This window comes from Mus caroli, unplaced genomic scaffold (assembly GCF_900094665.2).
Source record: "Mus caroli unplaced genomic scaffold, CAROLI_EIJ_v1.1 scaffold_18087_1, whole genome shotgun sequence".
In the NCBI taxonomy this organism is placed as follows: domain Eukaryota; kingdom Metazoa; phylum Chordata; class Mammalia; order Rodentia; family Muridae; genus Mus; species Mus caroli.
In genome coordinates, this window is record NW_018390248.1 from 9,364 (window position 1) to 21,146 (window position 11,783).

Sequence of the window (11,783 nt, forward strand, 5' to 3'; positions counted from 1 at the left end):
TAGTGGTTAATTTACTACCTTGTAAAGAAAAAAAGAGGGGTGAACTGTGTCATAGGAAGTGTGCATCCAGGTGAGGTTCCCCAGGAAATTCTGAATGGAGGCTAGGGTATCTGTCATAGAGAACCCAAATCGAAGCCTTTGAGGTTTAATATGGTGTTGAGTGACCACAAAAAAGGAATAGTTACCCAGTATAGATCTTACAAGCTATGTCTGCTAGCCCTGAAGCTCACTGCCTATTTCAGTTCACAAATCAAGGTTTTTAAACAACTAGAGTCAGAGTGGCCGATTAGAATCCTGTCCATGTAGTGAACAATATATAGCACTTGCGGGTGAGATGCTTGATAGTGTTCCTAATGAGCATGTGGCAAATGGTGGGGATGTTTTTCATGCTCTGTGGCAGAACCTTCCATGGGTATTGCTGGGCATGCACATTAATATTGACTGCTAGTACTGAGAAGACAAAGCACAAAAGAGTATCCATAAGGTAACACTGAAAATCATGCTAAAAATTGAATCAATGCATGGCAGACAGGTGACAAAGCACAAATTATATTTCCCTCATAAAAAAAACCTGTTCATATTTGTTGGGTTTCAAAAAACCTAAACGAATGGCCCACTTTTATATTTTGAACAGAAAAAAATCTCTAAGAGCAAAGAGCACATATTGTTCCAACTGCATAGGCATAAAATATCCAATGCAACTGATGGAAGTCACTAGATTACAAAAGAGAACACAGAGGTAATGTAAATAGAGAGAGAGAGAGAGACCTCTCTGTCTCAATCAGGGATGCAAAGGCATAGGCACTGGAACACCCATTATTTGCAATGCAGCCCAAAGAAATTCACTGAAAGGACATCTTCTTTTTTAAAATCTGGTGCTTAAAGCAGTCATTTAAATTTAAGACACAAAATTCTTAAGGTTAAAAATAAGAAAAATATTGGACAAAACCTTTTGGTTTGCTATGTAGGTTTATTTTTCCTTTTATTTCTTTCAAATTGAAATTTATCATGAAATGCAGGCTGCTGTGGACAGCTATGGCTCCATACTGCTTGGTATACTCCTCTTAGTACATCAGATTCTTACACTGCGTGGAACAGAACACCATCCCTTCCACAGGTATGAACTTTTCTCCGATTAGACACTTGCTGCAGCAGGAGCATAGGAAGCATGCTGTGGACGCATGCCAGCTGAATATTTTGTAGATTACTCTCTGCTCTTCTGGGTCGATGGCATTGTGGCATCCTTGACACACCACAGCATGGTTCTTCATGTAGCAGGGTTTGCACACAGGCTTGGATTTGAGCATCACATATATTTTTCCTGCCAGGATATTGTGGCAGTCAATGCAGCAGAAGTGTTTCAGATGCCAATTTTTGTTTTCTGCTTGGGTATATTCATTGCTGAATATTAGCTCATCACAGCCAGAACAACGGGGTTTCTCACTGTCACAGTAATGTCTGCCACAGTATAGCTTCCCATTCTTCCAGAAGTAAATCATGTCTACCAGGATTTCACCACAGATGCTGCAGATAAAACAAGCCGGATGCCAGAGTTTACTGTAGCCAGCCCTTTCAGCATAAATAGCTGGGTCTTCTTCTTTAATGGGGTGTTTGCAGCAGTAACAGTTATATTGGGTCTTCTTAGAATCCTTAGACTTGTCCTTGGAGCCCACTACTGCTGTGCTGTTTCTAATTCCAGCTAAGTTGTGCACCTTGTCACCTTGAGCATTCATATCAGAGGGACGTTTCAAATTACCTACTCCCAGAGCCTCACTCTTGTATTTCTCCACAAACTGCTTCATCTTCTTTATCTCATTGTAAGACAACCCATGGCACTTAGCAGGGTCCTGGTCATGTGCAGGGAGCTGCTTTGCCAGCTGCTTCTTCCGATACTGTGCCCCCTCTGAACCTGTCACTGGCTGCTTCTCCTTAGGCAGCATCTGCATGTACTGCCTAGCCAGTGCCTTGTTCTGGACAGAGGGAATCCAATCATAGGTAACAGTGTTAATGGAATTGTTCTTCTTTGCAGGCACTGGATTTCTCAATACCATTACACTGGGTTTGTGTGTTGGAATTGCCTCTGATTTCAGCTTGGCGATCAGGTTGATGTACTTGGCGTCTTCAAAGAGTCTTCCAACTTTCCTGTCCCTCTCAGTGCTCAGGAGTACACCATGATCTTCTTGCCCACATTTGCAGTTACGACATGTTTTCCTCCAGAAATGTAGTTCAAACCCTTCACAGTTCTCTTTGCATTTTCGACAGGGGGCTCCAATTCCTTGCTCATGACCTAAGCCCATCTGTTACAGAAGGGAACAAAAGGAAATTTATGAGTATAATTTTTTTAAATTATAAAATGTCATACTTTATTTCCACTTAATGCTTTTGTTGATGCAAATCTCAAACAAAATTTTTATGACCTTCACATTGTTCAGCAAAGTATGTAAATGGAAGTTGCAAGTACGTATATAGCACACTTTATATTCTCATTGCTTTTTATCATGAAAGGAAAAGAAGCAAAATACAACTTTATAGAAGACTACAGATACTGCACATCACAAAAGTCATAAATTCATGTCTTTGACCCTTATGTGTCTTGAATACAAGTAGAGGGAGAACACAGAGGGCAGAGATTGAAAAGCAAACAAATGTATGGAATAGTTTAGGAATTATGATTAAAGGATTACTTTTTATTATGGAAGTATACACAACAATGACAAATATTTATCAAATACCAGGAAGAGTATTCTATCATACTTAATATTTAAATCTTAGGAAACCTCACACAACATTTAGGAAGCAGGCATTATTTCCATCTCTTCTTTATAAGTGATTTCATTGAAACCCTAAAGTTTTAGAATTTGCTCAGGATCAAAATGTCAATACATTATCTTCATATTCAATTCCATAAATGTCATTACCTGGAAGCCACATATGTGAGGTCTAGTTTTTATGGTACTCAAAGCTATTATGAAGTCTGACAAGGGAGAAAAGTAATTTGCAGGCTATTCCAGCCATAAATCTAGATTTTACAGTGACTTCCCTGGCAAGATATCCATGATGGTGAAATAGTACTCTGTTATTTGATGGGTAACCAACATCTGTCTACTGGGACTTAAGTCCCATCCACGAATAGATATTTATGCCTGGGACTGAAGACCAAACAGTTATCTACAGTAAGAGTTAAAAGAGAACCTACTATTGCCACTTTCCTAAATCAGTAGACTGCATACTAAATACATAATCTTATAACAATAGATAGGAGTATCTGTCACTCCTTATCAAAGAAGCATCTCTTGGCAGTAGATGGAAACTATAGTCGGAATCCACAAATCGTTAAAATTCAGAAGACAACTGACTATGGCATACCAAAACCCAATGCTATACCTCCAGTAGTCCCAGGGAACACTGTAGGAGAGGCAGTGTAAGAGCCAGAGAACCAGATGCCTGCTGCTAAATGCCATGCCTAGTACTCCTAGGTATGACAAAGAAGCTGCACTCATAAACTTTCAACAATATGCTCACCTACACAAGACAGGCCAAATGAGGGTATATTTGGATTCTTGTGAACATTAAATACTTGTGTTCTCATGTACCAGTGATGAAGCTCAAGCAATTTCTTTCCAGTTTACTCCATGTTCAGGATTTACTGAAATATATAGGAACCAGAATCCTTATCAGACCCTTTCCCTTTTTAAATTTTATTTATTTATTTATTTATTTATTTATTTATTTATTGCACTAATCACAGACTACGCCAGTTGGGTGGTCTTCTTTTCCACGAAAGAGGATTTTTATGTTTGGACATCCGTGTCTTTCAGGCTAGGTTTCTGCTCAACTATTGTGCTTGAGAACTCTTGGTGAGCACTAATAGGGATGCTGTTAGATAATGATACTCAGGGATATGTAGGATGGGATAGAAGAGGGAGACCTAGATGTTAGCTCCTTGTCAGCTAAGTTAAACTGCAGAATGTAATATATAAGGTAAGGAAAAACAGATGCAGGCTAACAAAGTAGATGTGAAAACTGGATCCATCCTTCTGCAGCATACAAAAAGCATATCTCAACTTCAAAGATAGATATTACCTCAGAGTAAGGGGTTGTAAAACATTTTCCAAGCAAATGGGTCTAAAAAGCAAACTGTTATAGCCATCGTATTATCTATGAAAATTGACTTCAACCAAAATTAATCATAAGATACAGGTAAGGACTCCTCATATTCATAAAGGAAAAATATACCAAGATAACACTTTAAGCACACATATTTATGACCCAAATGCAAGGATAATTACTTTTGTAATAGAAGAATTATTAAAACTTAAATCACACATTGACCCTCACATATTTATAGTGGAAAATTTCAATACTCCCCTGTTATCAATGGACAGGTCATCCAGCCAAGAACTAAACAGAAATCCTGGAGCTAACAGATATATAAACCAAATGGACCTAACAGATATCTACAGAACATTTCAGCCAAACACAAAATAATATACATCCTCAGCACCTCATGAAACTTTCCTCTAAATTGACCACATACTTAGTCACAAAGCATCACAACACATACAAGAAAATTGAAAGAATTCCCAGTATCCTATAAGACCATTATAGATTAACATTAGATTTCAACAACAAAAAGAAGAACTGAAAAACTCATGGAAACTGAAAAACTCTCTACTGAATGGCTGCTTGGTCAAGGCAGACATAAAATAGTTAGGTACTTTCTAGAATTCAATGAAAGTGAATACAGAACATACCCAAACTTATGGAACACAATGAAACAATGTTAAGAGGACAGTTCTTGGAAATTAATGTCAATATTTTTTTAAAAAAGATAAATATCCTCCTAGCAATCTAACAGCACACCTGAAATTTCTAAAACAAAACAAAACAAAACAAAACAAAGTACACACAAGAGTAGTAGATGGCAAGAAATAATGAAAATGAAGGTTGAAATAAATAAGCTAGAAATAACAAGAACAATAAAAGAACCAATGAAATGGACAGCTGGTTCTTTCAGAAAATCAGTAAGGTAGACAAACTCCTATCCAAACTAAAGGGCATAGAGACAACATACAAATAAACAAAACCAGTAACAAAAAGAACAACAGAACAACAGACACTGAAGAAATGCGCAGAATCTAGGTCATACTTTAGAGATCTGTACTCCACAAAATTGGAAATACTACAACAAATGGATGATTTCTTGGTAGATACTACTTACCAAAATTAAATCAAGATGAGCTAAGCAGCCGGGCGTGGTGGCGCACACCTTTAATCCCAGCACTCGGAAGGCAGAGGCAGGCGGATTTCTGAGTTCGAGGCCAGCCTGGTCTACAAAGTGAGTTCCAAGACAGCCAGGGCTATACAGAGAAACCCTGTCTCAAAAAACCAAAAAAAAAAAAAAAAAAAAAGATGAGCTAAGCAATTTATATTGACCTATAATCCCTAAGTAATTTGAACAACAACAACAACAAATAATAATAATAATAATAATCCAGGTTCAGATTGTTTCTGGTGGAATTATTCCAGACTTTCAATGAAGAGTTAATTCTAGTACTTCTCAAATTATTCCACAATTTAAGAACAGAAGGAACATCATCCAATTCTTTTTATGATGCCACAATCAGCCTGATATCATGACCACACAAAGAGTCAGCAATGAAAGAAAATTATGGATAACTTTCAATTACAAACATAGATAGAAAAATGCTCAATTAAATATTTTCTAACTGTATCCAGGAACATGTAAAAAAGGTCATCCACCAGGTGCAAGTTGGCTTTATCCCAGAGATGCAATTCTGGTTAAACCTATAAAAATGAGTCATATAAATAAACAAAGGAAAAAAACCACAGGATTATCTCATTAGATACTGACGAAGCCCTTGACAAAATGCAACATGTCATCATGATGAAAAGTCTCAGCAAGAATAGGAATACAAAGAACATGGCTAAAAAACAAAAAAGGCAACAAACTACAAGCCTATAGCCAATATCAAATTAAATGGAGAGAAACTCAAAGCAATCCCACTAAAATCATGGAACAAGACAAGGCTGCCTACTCTCTCCATGCCAATTCAATAAGTACTTGAAGTTTAATCTGGAGCAGTAAAAAAACTGAAGGAGATCAACAGGATACAAATAGGAGGTGAAGAAGTCAAAATATAATCACTAATCACAGATAGAATGATTATATACATGAGTGACCACAAAGAATCTAATAGTATACATTAGCAACCCCCAAATCTCTACCTGATAAACATCTTTGCTTATGTGTTGGGAAACAAGTAACTCTAAAAAAAATTAGCAATTCTCATATATACAGGCAACAAATAGACTGAGAAATACATCATGGAAACAACACCCTTTACAATAGCCATAAACCATATAAAATATCTTGGGGTAGTTCTAACAAAGTGTATAAAAGCATATAAAAGCTGAGTATAACAAAATATTTAAGTCTTTAAAGAAAGAAAATGAAGAGGATATTAGAAGAGGAATAGATCACCCATGTTTGCGGATTGGTAGAATTAACATAGTAAAAAATGGTCATCCTACCAAAGCAATTTATAGATTCAGCACAATTCTGATCAAAATTCCGGTGCATTCTTTACAGAGCTTGAAAGAACAATACTCTAATTAATATTGAAAAACAAATTTCCCAGAATGGCTAAAACAATGCTGAATAAAAGAAATTCATGTTCATAAACATGCCTGATTTCAATCTTCGGCATGAACCCAGCAGAGGGTGCCAAGGTCCCCAGAGGACTCTCCATGCCGCAGGCCCCTAGCACACCCAGGCTATTGAGCTCATTGGAGAGCATGTGAGCAGCAGAAGCAACAGAGCTTCTTGAACAGGGTCCCTTGTGACCTTCATCCTCAGCCAGGAGGCAGAGCTGAGACCCAGACTCCTGGGCACCTTCCTTGCCAGATGAAAGTCAGTCAGCCTACAGGGATGGCTCTGACCACAGGACTCAGTAGGTGGATCAGAGCTCCAGACTTCTGTGCACCTTCCCTGCAAGAGGAGAGCATGCCTGAAGAGAGTGCTCTGACTACTGGGACTCAGGTGCGAGTTGGACTCCCAGGAGTGCTGACAGAGGCTAACAGAATCACAGGAGGAACAAGCTTCAGGCAGAGACAGCTAGAACATCTAACACCAAAGATGACCAAATGGTGAAAGACAAATATAAGAATCTTACTAATAGAAACCAAGACCAGTGGGCATCATCAGAACCCAGTATACACACCACAGCAGTCCTGGATACCCCACCACACATCAAAAGCAAGATTCAGATTTAAAATCATATCATATAATGGTCATAGAGGATTTTAAGAAGGGCATTAATAACTCACTTAAAGAAATACAGGAGAACACTGCTAAATGGGTAAAAGTCCTTAAAGAATTACAGGAAACCACTGCTAAACAGGTAGAAGTCCTTAAAGAAGAAACACAAAAATCCCTTAAAGAATTACAGGAAAACACAACCAAACAGGTAATGAAATTGAACAAAACAATCCGGGATCTAAATATGGAAGTAGAAAAAATAAAGAAAACCCAAAGGGAGAAGCCACCAGAGATAAAAATCCTAGGAAAGATATCAGGAAACATAGATGCAAGCATCAGCAACAGAATACAAGAGATGGAAAAGAGAATCTCAGGTACAGAAGATTCCAAAGAAAACATGGACACACAATCAAATGAAATGCAAAATCCAAAAAGATCCTAACTCAAAACATCCAGGAAATCCAGGACACAATGGGAAGATCAAACCTACGGATAATAGGAGTAGACGAGAATGACAATTTTCAACTTAAAGAGCCAATAAATATTTTCAACAAAATTATAGAAACTTCCCTAACCTAAAGAAAGAGATGCCCATGAACATATAAGAAGCCTACAGGACTCCATATACCTTCAAAAAACATAAAAGAAGAGAGCACAAGAACAGAACCCCAACAAAAATAGCAGGAAGCAATAATTACTTTTCCTTAATATCTCTTAATATCAATGGACTCAATTCCCCAATAAAAAGACATAGACAGACTGGCTACTTAAACAGGACCTAGAATTTTGCTGCATACAAGAAACCCACCTCAGGGACAAGGACAGACATTACCTCAGAGTAAAAAGCTGGAAAACAATTCTCTAAGAAAATGATCCAAGAAACAAGCTGGAATAGCCATTCTAATATCGAATAAAATCAACTTCCAACCCAAAGATATCAAAAAGACAAGGAGGGACATTTCATATTCATCAAAGGAAAATCTTCAAAGATGAACTCTCAATTCTGAATATCTATGCTCCAAATGCAAGGGCAGCCACATTCATTAAAAAAACTTTAGTAAAGCTCAAAGCACACATTGCACCTAACACAATAATAGTGGGAGATTTCAACACCCCACTCTAATCATTGGACAGATCCTGGAAACAGAAATTAAACAGAGACACATTGAAACTAACAGAAGTTATGAAAAAATGGATTTAATAGATATCTACAGCCTATTTTATCCTAAAGCAAAAGGATATACCTTCTTCTCAGCACCTCATGGTACCTTCTCCAAAATTCACCATATAATTGGTGACAAAACAGTCCTCAACAAATACAAAATATTGAAATTATCCCATGCATCCTATCAGATCACCAGGGACTAAGGATGAACTTCAATAACAGCATAAACAATAGAAAGCCAACATTCACATGGAAGCTGAACAACACTCTACTCAATGATATCTTGGTCAAAAAAGAAATAAAGAGATTAAAGTTTTTAGAGTTTAATGAAAAGGAAGCCACAACATACCCAAAATTATGGGACACAAAGAAGACAGTCCTAAGAGGAAAACACATAGCTCTGAGTGCTGCCAAAAAGAAACTAGAGAGAGCATACACTAGCAGCTTGACAGCACAGCTAAAATCTGTAGAACAAAAGGAAGCAAATTCACCCAAGAGGACTAGATGGCAGGAAATAATCAAAATCAGGGCTTAAATCAACCAAGTGGAAACAAAAAGAACTATTCAAAGAATCAACCAAACCAGAAGTTGTTTCTTTGAGAAAATCAACAAGATAGATAAACCCTTAGCCAGACTAACTAGAGGACACAGGGACAGTATCCTAATTAACAAAATCAGAAATGAAAATGGAGACATAACAACAGAATCTGAGGAAATCCAAAACATCATCAGATCCTACTACAAAAGGCAACAAAGCTGGAAAACCTGGAAGAAATGGACAATTTTCTAGACAGATGCCAGTTACCAAAGTTAAATCAGGACCAGATTAATGATCTAAATAGCCGCATATCCCCCCAAAGAAATAGAAGCATTCATTAATAGTTTCCCAACCCAAAAAAGCCAAGGACCAGATGGGTTAGGGCAGAGTCCTGTCAGACCTTCAAAGAAGACCTAATTCCAATTCTCCTTAAACTATTCCACAAAATCAAAACAGAAGGTACTCTACCCAACTCATTCTATGAAGCCACAATTACACTGATACATAAACCACATAAAGACCCAACAAAGAGTGAACTTCAGACCAATTTCCCTTATTAACATCAATGAAAAAATACTCAATAAAATCTTTGCAAACTGAATCCAAGGACACATCAAAATGATCATCCTTCATGATCAAGTAGTCTTCATCCCAGAGATGCAGGGATGCTTCAATATAGGGAAATCCATCAATGTAATCCACTATATAAACAAACTCAAAGACAAAAACTACATGATCATCTCATTAGATGCTGAGAAAACATTTGACAAAATCCAACACCCATTCATGATAAAAGGCATGGAAAGATCAGGAATTCAAGGCCCATAACTAAACATAATACAAGCAATCTATAGCAAACCAGTAGCTAAGATCAAACTAAATGGAGAGAAACTTGAAGCACTCCCACTAAAATCAGGGACTAGACAAGGCTGCACACTTTTCTCCCTAACTATTCAATATAGTACTTGAAGTCCTAGCCAAAGCAATTAGACAACAAAAGGAGATCACGTGAATACAAATTGGAAAGGAAGAAGTCAAAATATCACTATTTGCAGATGATATGATAGTATATATGATAGTATATATAAGTGACCCTATAAATTCCCTCAGAGAACTAAACCTGAAAAACAGCTTCAGTGCAGTAGCTGGATATAAAATTAATTCAAACAAATCTGTGGCCTTTCTCTACACAAAGGATAAACAGGCTGAGAAAGAAATTAGGGAATTAACACCCTTTGCAATAGTAACAAACAATATTAAATACCTTGGTGTGACCCTACCTAAGGAAGTGAAAGATCTGTATGATAAGAACTTCTAGTCTCTGAAAAAAAAATCAAAGAAGATCTCAGAGGATGGAAAGATCTACCATACTCATGGATTGGCAGGATTAATATTGTAAAAATGGCTATCTTGCTGATAGCAATCTACAGATTCAATGAAATCCCCATCAAAATTCCAACTCAGTTCTTCACTGAATTAAATGGCAATTTGCAAACTCATCTGGAATAACAAAATACCCAGGATAGCAAAACTATTCTCAACAATAAAAGAACCTCTGGTGGAATCACCATTCATGACCTCAAGCTGTATTACAGAGCAACTGTGATAAAAACTGCATGGTACTGGTATAGTGACAGACAGGTAGATCAATGGAATAGAACTGAAGACCCAGAAATAAACCCACACACCTATGGTCACTTGATCTTTCACGAATGAGCTAAAACCATACAATGGAAAAAAGACAGCATTTTCAACAAATGGTGCTGGCTTAACTGGTGGTTATCATGTAGAAGAAGGTGAATTGTTCCAGTCTTATCTCATTATAGTAAGCTCAAGTCTAAGTGGATCAAGGAACTCCACATAAAACCAGACACCCTAAAACTTATAGAGAAGAAAGTGAGGAAAAGCCTCAAAGATATATGCACAGTGGAAAAATTCCTTAACCGAACAGCAATAATGGCTTTGTGCTGTTTGATCGAGAATCAACAAATGGGACCTCATAAAATGGAATAGCATCTGTAAGACAAAAGAAACTATCAATAAGACAAAACGGTGACCAACAGATTGGGAAAGGGTTTAAACCAATGCTAAATCTAATAGGGGACTAGTATCCAATATATACAAAGATCTCAAGAAGCTGGACTCTATTAAAAACAGAGTTAAACAAAGAATTCTCAACTGAGGAATATCTAATGGCTGAGAAGCACCTGAAAGAATGTTCAATATCCTTAATCATCAGGGAAATGCAAATCAAAACAACCTTGAGATACCATCTCACACCAGTCAGAATGGCTTAGATCAAATATTCAGATGACAGCAGATGCTGGCAAGGATGTAGAGAAAGGGGAAAACTCCTCCATTGCTGGTGGGATTGAAATCTTTTACAACCACTCTGGAAATCAGTCTGGCAGTTCCTTATCAAATTGGACATAATACTACCAGAGGATCCAGAAATACCTCTCCTGGGCATATATCCAGAAGATGTTCCTACTGGTAATAAAAACGCATGCTCCACTATGTTCATAGCACCCTTATTTATAATAGCCAGAAGCTGGAAAGAACCCAGATGTCCCTCAACAGAGGAATGGATACAGAAAATGTGGTACTTTTACACAATGGAGTAGTACTCAGCAATTAAAAACAATAAAATCATGAAATTCTTACCAAGTTTTTTATATCATTTGTGCCTATTGTGACAGGTGTTTTATCCCTAATTTCTTTACCAGTCTGTTTATCTTTGAGTAGAGGAAGGCCACTGATTTGTTTGCGTTAATTTTTTTTTCTTTCTTTTTTTTTTT

At 37.2% G+C, this 11,783-nt stretch overlaps 1 pseudogene across 1 annotated transcript; it reads right to left on the minus strand.

The window, feature by feature from the left end:
• Positions 1–960: 960 nt before the first annotated feature.
• Positions 961–2,297, minus strand: LOC110288557 (annotated as a pseudogene). The gene has a single exon (XR_002377289.1). The product of XR_002377289.1 is annotated as a testin pseudogene (transcript).
• Positions 2,298–11,783: the final 9,486 nt, after the last annotated feature.